General features: G+C 37.8%; 1 protein-coding gene and 1 non-coding gene across 5 annotated transcripts in view; both read left to right on the forward strand.

Moving 5' to 3' along the window:
- Nlgn1 (neuroligin 1) overlaps window positions 1-16,582 on the forward strand; it is a 660,587-nt gene that overhangs the window by 93,805 nt on the left and 550,200 nt on the right. The window lies entirely within an intron of this gene.
- Window positions 13,728-13,916, forward strand: LOC126501479 (U2 spliceosomal RNA). Its single transcript, XR_007591688.1, has one exon. It is a non-coding gene; the product is annotated as a U2 spliceosomal RNA (small nuclear RNA).

Below are 16,582 nucleotides of genomic sequence, written 5' to 3' on the forward strand. Positions count from 1 at the left end.
AAGATTTGTTTTTTGTTTTATGTGTATAGGTGTGTCTCTCTAGCAGCACAGAATGTTTATTTAATATATTCTTAAATAAAATATAATTACATCATTCTGCCTTCCATGTCCTCTTTTCAACCTCCTTATCCCCATCTCAGATTAATAACTTCTTTTACTTTGATTATACATACACACATGTGCGTTTTTGTAAAAATATAAAAGTGAAACTTGTTGATCCCATTTTTTGTTTGTACTTATATGATGTTAGGATTGACTACTTTTTATTTGACAACCAATTAGAAGACTCTACCATAAGAAAAGCTAATTCTTCCTTGCTGAGCAGTAATTAGATGTCTATAGTTCTTTGTGTAGGTGTGAGAAACCACAAGATTCTCTCCTTTTTACACTAGCATGTTTATTTTTATTGTGATTGTTTGGATCTTGTTTAGGCAGTCATGTACAGGAGACACAGTCTCACAGCAGAGTCCTGGTCCTATGGTACTTTCTAAGTCTTACTGGTCCCTCGTCCATGATGTTCCTTGAGTTTTAGGAGCAAGAGTTGTGCGGAAGATTGATCTGTTAGTGGCTGTCTGCTCATGATTCATTGATCTCTGCATTGTGTCAAGTTGTGGTTTTCTGTTTTATGAAGTGTGATAACTACATTTATTTGTGAAAATGAAGATAAGCTTTAAAAGGTTTGTTTCTAAGATCCATGGCTTCACTAGGTTTGGCTAAGTTTCTTGTACCCAGTATTAATTTCTCTCCTGTTTGGTGGGTATTAGGTCTGAGTAGACAGCTACTGGTCATTGCCAGATCTGAGCGCCGCTTCTGCTCCTTTCAGGCTGTACTGCCGTGTGGGTCATTGTGGTTCATAGGCATCGCTGCTGTATAGGACTTGACTGTTTCCATCCTTTGGCAGCTTGCATAGTACTGTGGGGTTGTGAAAGCTGGACAATAGAAAGGAGGCTTTCAGTTTAGATTTTGCATAAATCATTCCAATCCTGTTTCCTGCATGTGTGGTGTCTTCAGCAATCATTACCTGCTTTCAACATCTGCAGGTCTTCCCTCCAAATCTTCAGTTTTTAGTATATAATGGGGAGCAACCACAGAAATCCTGCAACTTCTAAAGTTTAATTTCTTTTGAGTTGAATAGTATTCTATTTTATATACATAAATATAATTATAACTGTTACACAGATAATAATAGTCTGGTCATTAAAATGTGTTTCAAAATAGGACATGGATCATTGAAAACATTATACTTCACTTAAAAATATCACCTGACATTTTAGAGGTTGTTCTAAGGACAGGAGTTCTGTCCCAAGTCTCATATCTGGCTACCCACAGCTGCCTGTGATTCCAATGGTAGAGGATCGGCACCCTCTTCTCTGTAAGATACCTGTACCCATGTTTGCACACACACAGAGACACACACATCCACACATGTACATAATATGCATGCACACATGCAAGCGTGCACAAGCACATGCACACACACTTAATAACAATTAATCTAAACATACCGTTAGCTCAAATGAACAAATGTATATTTTAATTTTAAAAGTGACCATGAATTCACCATTATATAACTGTTTGCATATTATATTTTCAGCAACACAATTCGTATATCTTGTAATTTTTAAAAATTTGGTTTTGGGTTGTCTAAATAAAAACCACATTTTCAGTAACTTTCTAATACAAAAGAATTTTGAGGGAGGATGTTGCCTCTACATTTGTTTTGCTCTATATCCCATCTTCCTTATGGGTTTCTCATTTCCAAGCCCAAATTCCATGATCATTTACAAAGCATGAACATAGGATAAAGGAATCTAAGCTAAATGTCACTGACATAGTTTAAAGAGGGCATCTAGAAATTTTAGGCCAAATCTAAAATCTGTTTGACATTAAATATGTTAGCCTACTCTTGTCAAATCTTCTCTCTTGGTTTGTTCTGACCTTAATTTCCACCCTGATATTCTTATCCAAATGTGTCATGAGGGCAGACAGATGGTCTGATTTCTTTTCAGGGCTGCCGCGAGATGCTCTGCTGTGTTCTCAGGGATTATATGAACATGCTGCTTCTGTAGTGGATACAAACACCAGTGTGTTTGCTGCCTTTCTTGTTGCTATGGCAAGTGACTGAAGAAACCACTTAAGGAATCAAGATTTATCTCGGTTCACAGTTTGAAACAGTCCACCATGTTGGGGGAATTAGGATGACTGAAGCTTGAGGCAGCTGGTCATACTGAATCCAGTCAGGGCACAGGTAATAGTTAATGCTGATTCTCAGTTAACTTATCTCATTTTACTCATTCTGGCATCTCAGCCCATGGGATAGTGTTGTCCATACTTAGGATAATTCTCAATAGCTCAATTAGCCTAATATAAATCTTTCTCAGACATTTCCATAAGTTTGTTTCCATGGTGATTCTAAAATTTGTCATGTTGATATTATTAATCTTCACCATAATTTTTCTCTATCAGTAAACTTAGCTACAAAATGGAAGTTTATGACGAGCCTGATTTGAATCTCCCCACCCTGTGGTGTGTGTGTGTGTGTGTGTGTGTGTGTGTTTGAAGCTACGTGTCTTCCCAGATTTATCTCCACCTATATATTGATAAATGCCTCTGTCGCTTGAATGCAAAGAGCACCACATTGAAGAGTATGTGTAGCCTGAAAGCTTTTTTGGATCTTCTGTCTATTCCATCTGGATGTTGGCATTAAGGGCAGGATGTTACATACACCTGGTATTTATATAGAGTGCCGAGAAGTCAAACTCCTCCATGGCAAGTCCTCTTCCCACTGCGTCTTCTTCTCCTTCCTGAACTCCACCTCTATACCTACTATTCTACTGTATCCTGTGCAGTATCTGTGGCTGTAACTTCTGGGTCTCCGCTGTGGAAAAGTGTTCAGGTAATATGACAGAAGCCTTTATGTTCTTCCGTTCAGAAACAAAAGCAAACACAAAAGCATTGGAACAGCTACAGATACCTTTTTGAGGACTGAGCAATAGCAGTACTGTCAACTGCCTCTTAAGTAATGAGCTCTTCTCTAGCAATGATGTCAGTAATGAGCTCTTTTCTGCCAGGGGTGTGGTGTGGACATGGGACAGAAGTGTCCACTTTTGTGAGATTGGAAGAAGATGGGAAAAGAAACACAAAAGATAATTTTGCAAGTGACAGACTGTGATTGTGCCACGAGTCACAAAGGATGATTTGTCAAGTGGGAATTTGTGGTGAGCAGAGCTAATCACCTATTGAGTTGAGCACAGTCACACTCTTGCCAGCAGGACAGGACCCATGCCGTTAGTTATTCATCTTTTGTGAAGATGAGTAGATGCAGACAATTGGGTAAATCAGAAGAAAATGAATCAGATTCCCCAAATACACAAACTACACACTCCTGGGAGATATTCTCACATATTAATGTTAATTGTATACTTCCTGAAATTCTTGTAAAAGTTCTCATGTTAATTATAACTATAGGAGTGGTGTCTTTTCTTACTTTTTAAAGCCTCCAATTTCTTGGAAAATATAATTTTGAAAGCAATCAAAAGAGTCAGATCAGTTCATTTTAATTACATCGACATCTTACAGAAAACTGTCTTGTTATTTATGGGAACTTGGGTCACCAACTTTCGTAAGGCGAGAAAAGATGCTTGCAGAAACCCCTCTGACAGTAATGTACTTTATAGTCTCCAGGAAGAAAGGAACAAATTCACCATCATTAAGATGCTATGAAGGATCAGAGCCTTGGTTCTTTATGATACCATAATGAGTTTCTTGTATTGAATGCAAAAAATCCTGTCATTTTTCAACTTTGCATAGCATCTATTCATAATTAAGCACATTTTTAGATGAATTCTCTGTAGAAATAAACCTATATCTGCATTCTTATGTCTAAAGGTCTAATATCTTTCACATTCATTCCTTGCATATGAACGAAATTTCTATAAAAGGTGGAACTGACATGTGGAAGGGCAAACTAATTATTTAGAAGACCGAGAGAAGGATGCTGGATGCTGATACTGTATTTGGGAGTAGATAGTGGGCTCTTTACCAGCGTACATTCATTGTATATCCTGCTTTGCTTCAATAGAATTTTCTCCTAGCTATGTGGAACTCTAGTGCTGTAGCTTATGGTGCTTGTCTAGCATGCTGGCAAACATTTCAAAGTTCGGAGTTCACAACAGTGCAAGAGAAACTCTATGGAAATCATTCAACACTTTTGAAGTATACGTACAAGATCATTCTCTCACCAAAGATTTCTGGCCCCTAATGCTATATAAAGGGACATTGTAGATATGGTTGTGCGCCTTGGTGTGGCACATTAATCTGCATGGCCTCACTTTAGTCATGAGGATCCTGATAAAGACACGTGAAGAGTATCAGAATTAGGGAAGGTTATGAGTTCCTGGATAGAAAAGCTAGAGAAGTGGGGCTAGAAGTCAAGGAATATGAGTAACTGCTAGAAGCCAACCAAGATCAGGAAGTGTAAACTTTAGTACTGGTTAAAGTTATGGTGTGTAGCCATTCGATGATATTTACATCAAGGACTTGATTCCTCTGGTGATTTCTGAAAAGCACAACCTTGGCCACTCTGTTTATTCCCATAAGATTGAGTTTAGATTTCAGACATTCAGAAGTGCATGGTAACAAACCATTGATGTTCTAATTCACTAAATAATGGCAATTTGTTTATTGGAAAGAAACCATTTCTTAAACCAAATTTCCCATCAGTCATATTATGGTTTAAATTAGACAATGCCTTGATCTACTTTTTAATGTCTTGTGATGGTGTTGGAGAGTATTTTGGTGACAGTTCTGCATTCCCTTTGAGAATTGGGAACAAGGCTTGTTGAAGACGGCACAGCTAGTAATGGATAAAATTAGGCCAAATTTGAAGCTATACAAGATTCGTAGATAATGCATAACTATAGTATAACTAACACAAACCCAGAGTCAATTATTAGAGTGCAACCTGAAGATCAGAAAAGCTAAACAGCCAAGCCACTAGAGAAGTTTTACTTCTACCAAGTATGGGTGATAGCAGACTAAGCAGACTAAGCAGCCTGGACCTCTATTTCCTCCCATTTTATATTCCCTTAGTACTGGGATTAACGGTGCGACTCCCTAGTACTGGGATTCAAAGTGTGAGCCACCACCATTTCAATTTGTTTCTGCATTGATCTTGTATAGCTCAGGATAGCTTTGAACTCACAGAGATCCTTCTGCTTCTGTCTCCCAAATCCTGGGATTAAAGGTATGTGTCACCGCTACCTGATCCCTAGTGGCTTAGCTTTGCCCTTCTGACCTTTAGGTAATCTTTATTTATTAAAAACATAAATAATATATCACTATACATATCTGCCAACATTCCACCTCTGAATTTTGGTAAGCAACACTTGTGTGCAAAAGTCAGAGTTGAAGATGGACTTTACAATAGTGTGATGTCTGACTAGGGTAGAAACAAGTGAGACAGGGGCACAGGTCTCTGGGACAGGTCCACTTATGATCACGTGTGTGTGTGATCCAACTACCATGACAGACCATCAGTAGTGAATCCACAAGGAAGGCTCAACCCTGAGTAACCTGTTAGAAAGACAAATACAAAGAAGCATGTTCACAAAGTCCAAAACTGCATAATTCTTAAAAGTTCTTTATTGCTAGATGCCAGGAATTATTCTTTTTCTGTATGACTTTTGAATAAAATAGTGATAAAATGGGACTTAGTTCCATTAAAAGATTCCTTGATTTGAGCTGCCATCCTTACCTTGTGAAGGCTCTGCCATCACCTTTCCATTGTAAGAAGGATGTGTGACTGTTCCTGCTTTAGGAGCATCTCTGTGAATTTTAGAAACCCTGGTTTGTTGGCAGCACTTCACCCAACGCCATCAGTTTCTATGGAGACACTAACTACTGTGCAGTTAACAACATAAAAAGATTCCTCAGCTTCCCCATGGTTCTGAGACTGTGTTTACTTGTCTTTCCATTCTACACATCAGAAATCAAATTAAAATGGTTGTCTTTTAAAGCATCACCATTCAGACAAGATGCTGTTTCTTTACACAAAGACAATGGATATTTATGAATTAAACATCTCCCTGGGCCATCCCTTTCTAAAAACAAAGATAGTAGTCTTTGGGAGACTGTTAATGTAAAAGAAAATCACTATGTTACTTGATATTAAAAAAAGTCTTATTCATTAAGCACTACCATGCCCTGGGTTTGTTCCTTTGCGTAGCTGTAGCATACATACATAATGCCTGATACTATTCCCTGAAGAGACATCCACACCCTGGGTAGAGTCAGGTTGGTGTAAAGCAGCAAGAGAAAAAGGAATCTGTTCTACTTGGAGATAGATATGATGATTCAGTTTCAGGAAATCTAAACTAGTGTTGCTTTTCAGAATTCTAATAGGTTCATTCTACTGTCTTTTGTAGCATTATTTTTAAAACTCCAAAACTGTTGGACAAATCAAAGACATCAAAGACAAGTTCCCTCTTTTTGTTTTATTTTTCACCAGCCTTCTTTTCTGGTTGGGTATCTGAATCCATTTTAATTCATTCTTAAATTTGAGAATGTACGCTTAAGGAACATGATTTTCACGGTTTAACCATTATTATTGCTGAACTGAAGTGTGTCAGGAAGTATTCTGATTGGCAGGGGCTTAAAATTTCTTCTAAAAACACACTGGAGAACTGAAAACCACTACAGATTCTTTTTGAAATCGTCCATTCAAGTGTCTGTTGATTTCGGAGTTGAATATTAAGTGTTACCCATGATTCCATGGAGAGCATGTCATACTTTGCAGTGTAAGTGCCTTTAAGTAACACAAGGTCTTTTAACATAATTAGTACAGAATATTGAACTCTGCCAAAAATACAGGATTCATCATTAAATTTAAAGGCTGCTTTATCTGTCTGAGTCTAATCATGTGTGCAGAAGACTAATTGTTAATGGCATAGTCTTTATTGCTCATGGCTTTCTTTTATTTTAAAAGGAATGGTCTACTTTGTGAGAAATAATTAGGTTTTATAGGCCTACCTGCATGGAGTCTTTTGTTGAGTGTCTTATGGTTTTGCCAATTCAGATCCCGAGAGCAATTAGAGGCTGGGGCTGAACTGTCCCTTAAATCACACACATACTGTGTTATCGCCTCCTTTAATTTTTTCGCTTGGTGGCAGACGGGAACTTCACTTATTTGCAAATACAGAGTAATTACTAGGCTGGGCTTTGTTTGAGAAACATAAGCGCTAGTTAGGGGATGAGCATGTTATAGAAGTCTGGCACATGACAATATTCTGTGTATGACATTGCCTCCAAATACAAAGTGTCATAATAGCTTTTTCTTATAAACATGGTCCAGCACTAGTGGGGTAGGTCAGTGGTAGTATTTGAGGCCAGGTTTGTTCCTGAACACTACAAAAATCAAAATAAAAGAGAAAGTGTTTGTAGCCAGTCCTGCTCTTGTTTGGATTTCTGGAAATGAGATGATGTTTGCTTCTCATTGTCAGCTGGAAACTCTTTGTTGCTCACTGAAGTAAATGAGAACAATGTTCAGAAATTCTCATAACAACAGAAAAAGCTCAACATTTTGTTTCTGGAAGAGAGTGTATGTGCTGAGTCACAGTCTTGACTTGGGAGATCTGACGCGGGTGCTGCCTGAAACACTGAGGAGTTTGGTAATATACGGGAAAAAAAAATTCTGCTATGGTGGAGATGTCTGGTGACTAATAATTCCCGTTGTTTGCTTTCTTCTGCCATTACACAGGATGGTTTAATCATAGTTCTGTTAGTGGCTCAGTGAAGATAAAAACTATGTCACTTTGACATTAGAATAGTTAGACAATATCAAAGTCACTTTTACTAATGCTACTGATGGATTTGTCAGCCACTGCAGTGGCATTGTCTCTTCAGGTTAAAAGTACTCACTTAAACTATTTGCCTTGAATGTGATGTTTTCTGTGTTCATTCTTATGTCACCTGTTCACTGTGTCCAGGTCAAAGTTGAGATGACTCTACTTCTGCTTCTCCCGCTGCCATATAATCACTAACAACCAGGGTATTTTCAATCTAGACACATTCTTTGATGGGAAATTCCTTTGCATTATCTCTCTTCTTTTCTCTTCCTCACCTTCTACTCCCTCCCATACCCTGTATCATCATAAATGAGTGTGGTTCCACGCACGCTATGCACAGCACCCATGTGGAGGTCAGACAATTACCCTCAAGTGTTGGTCCTCTTTTGTTGTTCATGGCTACCTATACTGTTGTATGTGCTTGGCTGGTTGACCTAAGAGAATGTAGTGATTCTCTCTTCTCCTGCCATCTGGCCATAGGAAACCTGGGTCTACAGACACAACCCCCCTCTTCCAGGCTTTTTGTTGGTACTGAGAATTTAAATTTTAGCCTTTAAGCTTGATTAGCATTCACTTTACCCATGTAGAGATTCTCCCAGCCCTCTCTTGGGATTTTAGCATTCGAATTCACATGCATTTCCCCTTAAATCTATGATACCATGCACTAACCTCCCCAAAGACACTGGCTACCTTAGACATATGAGTGTACAAATTGATATTTGTTTTCAGTTAAGATTCTTTTGAAACATTCTTTAAAAATGAAGTAATACGAGCTGTATGAACCTGTTATCTACATCTAGTGGCAAGCTTAGCGAAGTTTGAGAAATGTGAGGTTACAGGATCTGCAGTGAAATGCATTGTTGGAGAGTGTAACACCTGTGGTGTGAAGACATCAAGAATGCAATGCTGGAGAGTATAACACCTGTGGTGTGAAGACACTGAGAATGCATTGCTTAAGAGTGTATCACTTGTCGTGTGAAGACATCGAGAATGCAATGCTGGAGAGTGTAACACCTGTGGTGTGAAGACACTGAGAATGCATTGCTTAAGAGTGTATCACTTGTCGTGTGAAGACATCGAGAATGCAATGCTGGAGAGTGAAACACCTGTGGTGTGAAGACACTGAGAATGCATTGCTTAAGAGTGTATCACTTGTCGTGTGAAGACATCGAGAATGCAATGCTGGAGAGTGGAACACCTGTGGTGTGTAGACACTGAAAATGCATTACTGGAGAGTGGAACACCTGTGATGTGACGACACTGAGAATGCAATGCTGGAAAGTGCAACACCTGTGGTATGAAGACATTGACTTTGTGAAGTATTTTTAAAGCATGGAGTCTGCTAAGACATTTAGTTTCTAGATTTTCTTTTTTCCTTTCCAGTATTTTCTCTCAAATACTTTCTTTAGATAAGAGGAGAATTTGGAAATAGCAGTGTTTTAGTGGCCAGATCCCTTTGGCATCAGTGCTTTCCAGATAACCACAAAGCTGGTTGCTACTTTGAAATGGTATGATAGGCTTATAGTTATATAAGAAGTAACAGTCAAAATATTTTTAGATTAATTGAGAAAACGTTTTAATAAAAAAAGAAATTAGTAAAAAGAGAACAGATAGTTTAAAAAATAAAAAAAAATGAATTGATGTCCTGAAAATGGAAGAAATATTTACATTTATTAAGAAAGCCTCACTTAGGGCTAGAGAGTTGACTCAGAAGTTGAGAGTACTTGTTGCTCTTGCAGAGGACAAAGGTTCATTTACCAGCACCCATATGGTGATTCAGAAGCATTTTGTAGCTCAGTTCTAGGGGATCCAACAACTTTTCTTACCTTTGTGGGCAGACACCTGCTGTCCACACATGCATACATGCAGACAAAACATTCACACACCGAAAATTCAAATGAAACCTTGAAGAAGGAACCTTAACCTACTGGACCTAATTTAAACACGAATTTTTTTCATCTTTATCATGATCTTGCAAACAGCTTTGTGCTGTTTGAGACACTACACCACAAAAAAATATTTCTTTTATATTCAAGGTGCACATGATTCAATGAACCTCATTGAATCTGTTGTATCAAGACCACCTGGTAGTGTTCAAGTCATATGTAACCACGAGAAAAAATGAAATGTATTTGCAATTGAGAGAACTACGTCCTAAAATTAGTAGGACTTAAGCAAGAATATGATTACATGAAAACTTATAATTAACCTTCACATCAATGAAACTCAAAATATGCAAACAATATGATTAGCATAGTCTTTGCTGTCAGTCAATGTTATTGTTAAATAGACTATGGCAGCCAGGTGTGGGAGTTCGTGACTGTAGTGTAAGCACTTGGGAAGCCGAAACAGGAAGATTTTAAATTCAAGGCAAGTCTGGACTCCATGGAAAAATACTGTCACCAAAGACTAAAGGAAGTTGATGATTTGCACGCTTCTTTGCTCCTTTGTATGCATTATAAGCAAGTATTTTCACCTCTTACATACAGATATACTGAGTTTACTATTCTGCCATTTCCTTGTTTACTTAACAGGATAAGGAGGATTTGTTAATAGGTATGAATCTATGACATTTAAAAATAGACGTACTGTGATTTAAACAATTCATAATCCCTCATTACATGCACAACGATAATGCATGTTTCTTTCCTCATGTCTTTATATTGTTAATTCCCTTGCTAGTGTAGATTCTTTCAGATAGAACTGCTGGCTCCCAGGTGTCTGGGCAAAAAATTCTACCTTACCTTGTCTCCTACAAGAGTCTTCTCACTTCTACGTGCAGCATTTCCTGTCGTCCTAGCTGTGTTTACGTTGCTCTGTCTCACTCTGGTTTGCCTGCCTGGTCTTAGGATCTGCTGCTTTCTGATACTCATTGGGGGTTCTCATTTGGAGTTTTTGTATTCATTAGTCATCACCAAACTGTTAACTATTACCATAAATCTGGAGATACCAATCTTCAAATAGAGGTCTGACAGGTTCAGGTGTAGCTAAACACATATTTCTATTTGTAGTTATTTACATAATGAAAATGACAGATTTAAGATAGATGGGGATTGACACTCTATGTATTTTCTTATCACTGATCCATTAACTATTTATTTATTTACTTATTTATTTGCTTGTGTATGCAAGATGCACATATTATAGCATGCACACAGAGGTGAGAAGATAACTCGAAGGAGTTGGTTCTCTCTTTCCATCTTGGGGGTCTCAGTGAATTCACATCTTTGGCCCTGGAGGCAAGGCCTCTCACTCATGCCATCTATTATTAGCCTTTGTGACATGGTTTCACCAACCAAAAGTCTTTGGGTTTACACTGGGGCAAGATCCCAGTTCCCCTCTGCCTGCTGCACTTACCTTTGCAATTCTTCCGGGGCAGACTCCTATTTCTTTTCTTAGAACTTCTGGAGTGTGTACTCATGACAACATGCTCATTGACTCTGTGAGCCTGTCATGGCCTCAATATTGAAAGGGAACCTCTTTAATTACAGTAATTCTATCTAACCTATGTATTATCCACGGGTATATTCTGATATGATGCTATTTGTTAATTTGGGGAAGACACTAAATCTCCAGTGTATGTTTGCTAATTTACATTGTTATTATCCATCAAACTAGTGATTTGAGATACACAGGGGTTTAGAAAAGCCATTGGTGAGTCAAAGACTTTTACACATAATAATAGTGTGACTGAGAATAATTATCATCCGTGGACCTCAGTTTAGTTTATCTGTGCAAGGAAAGGAAGAGCATACTTCACAGATAGTGAGAAAGCGCAGAAAGACGGGATCTGGACATGGCTCAGTGGTTAAAAGTGTTTGCTGCTCAACCAGACACCCACATCTCAGATTCAGTACCCACCTTGCTGGTACACAGGTCTGTGGATCTTTAGTACCAGGGAAACTGATCCCCACCGACATCTGTCTTCTGTGGGCACTTGAAATACCTTATACACATACACATAAATAAAGTATATAATAAATACACTAAAAATAGTAAGACAGATGTGTCCTAATTGCTTTATAAATTTGGCACAAATATAAATTGTGATTATATCTAAAATTCCCAAGTTTTTATGCCAGTAGAAAGTAAAGCAGTGTGTGTGCAATGCCATGCATCATAGGCAACTGGATGAATAACAAGACTCCAGAAGCAAATCTGTGGCCATATGTGGCCATCAGAAATTGTTTAGTAAAAGCAGAAAGAAAAATTAACTAGCAAATTGGGTTGTACTCTCTGTTCCTGTATGATAGAATAGTTAAATTAATAGCTAAATCTAATTAAGAAACTGAAAAATTGTAGAATGCTTGCTGCCAATACTAAACCCAATGGGCTGTGAGACAGGGGTATGGTAACACTCAAAAGTTACCTCACCTTTGTTGAATATTAAGGGGATTTCATCACCTAGCCCTGGAAATAAAGCAGCCCTTGCAATTACATTTTGTAATTTGTTATTGGTTCAAAAATTAACGACTTTTTCTGTAGTCAATGGATCATCACAGGTGACAAAGCACAGATTTAATTAACAGTGACAGGTAAAGCCCCTTAGAGTCAGAATGGATTTATAATAGCAATTATATAAGAAATTATATTTTGCTCGTTACCGTTTCACATCGAGGCCAATTGTACTTATCATATGGAGCTGGTTCTAGCACTTTGTGTTACACTGGCAAATATTTAAAATACTGAAATATGCCCACAAACTGTTAAACACGTCACGGCCCACTACCTAGATAAATATCTCATCTTAAAGCCTGGTTTGCATTTAGAAAGTTGGGGCTGTTGACTTCCACTTAGTGTCTTGTTGCTTGACTGGTTTTCCACATTGCCCCATCTCGGAGCAGCAGTGAGAAGAAGCCTGTGCCTTCACTCTAGTAAATTTCACTGGTAAGTTTTGTCAACACCACCTTCCACCTCTACAAAACTGAATGCCAGAGAGACTTCTGTCTGGAGAATGTTCATGCTAGTAGTGCATTCTATTTGCTTGAAGGTAGAGCAGGAGTGAGGCTTGCTCACTTCCAGGTTGGGTTCAGACCATTAAGAGATTAAAGGTGAGGGGACAGAAACGCAGCTCATCTGGTAAAAGCATTGGCCTTAAAGTTCTGATAACCTGAGCTTCATAGCTGGGACTCATATATCAGAAGGAGAAAACTGATTCTTGCAAGATGTTTTATGGCCTTAGTTCATGTACTGAAAGCACACACACAATCTCAAGAATATCTATACTATATATAGTTATTTATAAATAGACATATTTAAATATTTCTTTTTACTGAAAAAGGAGTTTTGTTTCATACAATATATTATGGTTTCCCTTCTCCCAACTCCTCCAAGAATGTCCTCCCCTTCTCACCCATTCAACTCCAAGACTTTTTTCTCTCATTAGAAAATAAGAATCAATAGTAATATTAGTAATAATAATAATAACAAGCTAGAATAGGAAAAAATCATAATAAAGTTAAAGAAAAAGCACAAGAAATACATACAAATTGAGATACACCCATTCACACACAAAAACCCATGAACACAAAACAAGAAACTACAATACGTAAACCAAAGATCTATAAACTTAACAAAGTTCTGAAAAGAGCTGTTAGACAAAATACCTCCATGAATATAGTAGACATGGATGCCTGGACAACAGCCAAAGAAGAAGGTATTGTAAACTGGAGGTAGACACATCTGCTTGGTCCTAGAAACTCTTTATCCCCTATTGATGAACTGGAGGAACGATGTCTATGGTCTTCTAAAGAGTCCAGAGACCCACACTGCTTAGAAGGCCATAGAGTTCTTACAGGAATTACATAAGCATATTTCAGAGACATGAATGATTTATTGACAATGATGTTTTTGATTTATTATTTTTATTTAAAAATGGCATTCATGACTTCTTGGTCACTCAGCTAGGATTAAGTGCAGCGTCTGTCCTTGCCAGTTTAATATCTGATACATCCTTTTCCAGGGACACTATAATAAAGGGCTTGGTGAAGCTGGGAGACAGAATAGGAGCTTACTCTGTTGGTTCCACCAACCAACCTGGCACTGTAATACCTCAGAGAGTCATGTCCCCCTTCAGGAAACTTAAGGCATCTTGTACAGTTGGGGCTTACATTTTAGCTAATATCTTTGCAGTTTTGTTTTCTGTTTTGGGAGGGGAAAAATAGCACTCTATATAGCATGTTTTTAAACTGAATATTTATTTATTGTGTGTGTGTGTGTGTGTGCGCGCACACGTGCATGCGCACACTTGTGTGTGTCACACACACCACGATGTTCAAGAGGCGGACAAATTGCCAGTCTGCTGACTCCTTTCACCCTGTGGGTACGGGCATCTACCTGAGGTTCTCAGACTCAGAGACAAGTACTTTCCCTGTGCAGCCTTCTCACTGCCCCACCCCTCCAATATCATAGTTTCTATTGTGTTGTATTATTTTTTCTTGTTTAACATATTGTTGGATTTTGCATTATTGAAAACAGTAGTTTCTGTGCATTATAGACACAAAGCATGTTAAATAATTGAGACATACATGTAAACATAGCCTTTCATGTCACGAGTGCACTGTCCAGCCTGGTCCAGCATTTTGTTGAGGAGGTACTGGAACTAATTCAGTGATTATAGAAAACATACTTTTGCCTAGTTATGACTAAAAAAAATTAGGTTTTGTAATGAGAATGAGGGAAAATGTTCATTTATTAAAACTAATGGCTGGTTTTATAGTGTATTTGTATGTCTGAGAAAGCATAGAAAAAAATCAAAAAATTTACGTACCAAAATCTGAGGGCAGAGTGAGAATGGTATGTAAATTTTAACTATTTGTTTCTTAATTTAGCATTTTTAAGGTATTTTAAAAACTGAGGATATATAATAAATTCAAACATAAATATATATATAATATATTGCTAATATATTGAAAATTTTATCTAAAATTAATTCTACTCTTAATTCTATTCTACTGTCAAACTGGTGATACAACTGTCTTTAGGTGTAGGTTTTGGTAGAAAGACCATTTACAGATATAAGCGAGAATATTTGTGTACAGCATTTATTGTGAAGCAGAGAAAAAGACACAGAAAAGGAAAAGACCAGCAGTACACTAACTTTAGCATGTCATGCCTGCTGGTAGAGGAATGTTTTATAATTATGTGACCACCCCCACACCCGCAGACTGAACAAACCAAAGCAGACCCCAACCCCAAGCCTCGCTGTGCAACCCAAACTCGACCTGAGAGGGGAAAAAGAAAGCAATCTCAAAGTTGGGTAGGAAGGGATAGGAAGGGAGAAGGAGGAGCTGAGGAGTTTGAATATATTAAAAATATAATGTATAAAATTTTCAAAGAATAAAATATATCTTTAAAGTTTATTTTCTGGGGTTCAGAAGGGAGGTTAGTAAGAAAGTTCTTTTCTGCCAAGCCTGGGAAAGTGAATTCGATGCCTGGGACCATATTGTGGAAGTAGAAAACGAACTATTACAAGTTATACGGTGACCTGTACGTGAATACTGTCTCAGGCATACACCTCCACACGTGAAGACACTCGCACAGAATTACTTATAAAAATTAAATGCATACAATATTTTGTGCATAGTCAGGGTCTCACTGAGTAGCCCAGCCTTGTTGGGAACTCCTAACTCTGCCGCGGTCTTCTGCTGTGCATTTTGCTGGTGGGAGCTCTCACATGCTCTTTGGTCTTCCGTACTTCCCTGGATCACAGCCTGCTCTGCATATTGGCTACCGCCCTGCTTAGCACTTGACCCAATACTATCCTGCTGTAGTATCCCTATTCACGCTCAACAGGAAAATCTCTCTGTGCCTCATGCATGTCCTAACTGTACACCAGTATGTGTTTTCACAGTTACATATATTTCACCATGGAGTTTTCAATGCAGTGTTGCAACTATTTTCAATCCCCACCTACCAAAAGTGAGTCCTGACACTTAATCGCTAATATTTGGTTCTTTAGTACTTCATAAATCTGTTCCACAAAGCCCATTGGATGTTCCATAGAGAACACAGGGCTCTGACAGTATGAGTCTGGGCAAGTTAATACAATCTCAAAATAATTGGGGATTTAATTGCAGCTGTAAATTTCTTTATTAACTGAAGATATTTTAAAAATAAAATCCCTTTTTACATGTTTCATATTGGATTTAGTATCTACTATTGGACATAACCAATTCAGGTTTTATAAACTCAGGGCCTAATATGAAACAGTTAATTACAAGACAGGGTATGATGAGTAGTTGCTAGAAAGCAGAAGCAGTGGTAACTGCTTTATCTTGAAGGAGCAATATTTTCTTAAAGGCATTTTCGTTCAACTGTTCTGATGCATGTCCTAGCCAGACCAAATATCCTCAAGGGTAAGAGGTGAGAATCTGGCTCTGATGTCAGAAGCTTATAATAAGCTCACACGCTTATAATAAAATGTTTGTTTATTATTTATTATTATTTTATTTTGTACACAAAAATCTATAAAATTTGTATTCTAAATTTTGCAATACAAAAACAAAAGCAAGAAGCAGAATTCTTTCAGAGACACATCACTAATTTCAGGATGGGTGTATTGGTTTGTTGCTCTCACCGCATCCACCGTTGTGGCTTTTAATGACTCTGGATATTTTGCAGATATCTCAACTTAGATACTGGTAGCTAAGAAAAAAGAATAAGGTACATTGGGAGAAAAAATCACTATGTTACTTATTTTTCAGGGTCATCTTCCAAATAGAAACTTGTATGAAGAA

Source organism: Alexandromys fortis, unplaced genomic scaffold (assembly GCF_014885135.2).
Source record: "Alexandromys fortis isolate MF-2015 unplaced genomic scaffold, M_Fortis_MF-2015_v1.1 scaffold_41, whole genome shotgun sequence".
Classification (NCBI taxonomy): domain Eukaryota; kingdom Metazoa; phylum Chordata; class Mammalia; order Rodentia; family Cricetidae; genus Alexandromys; species Alexandromys fortis.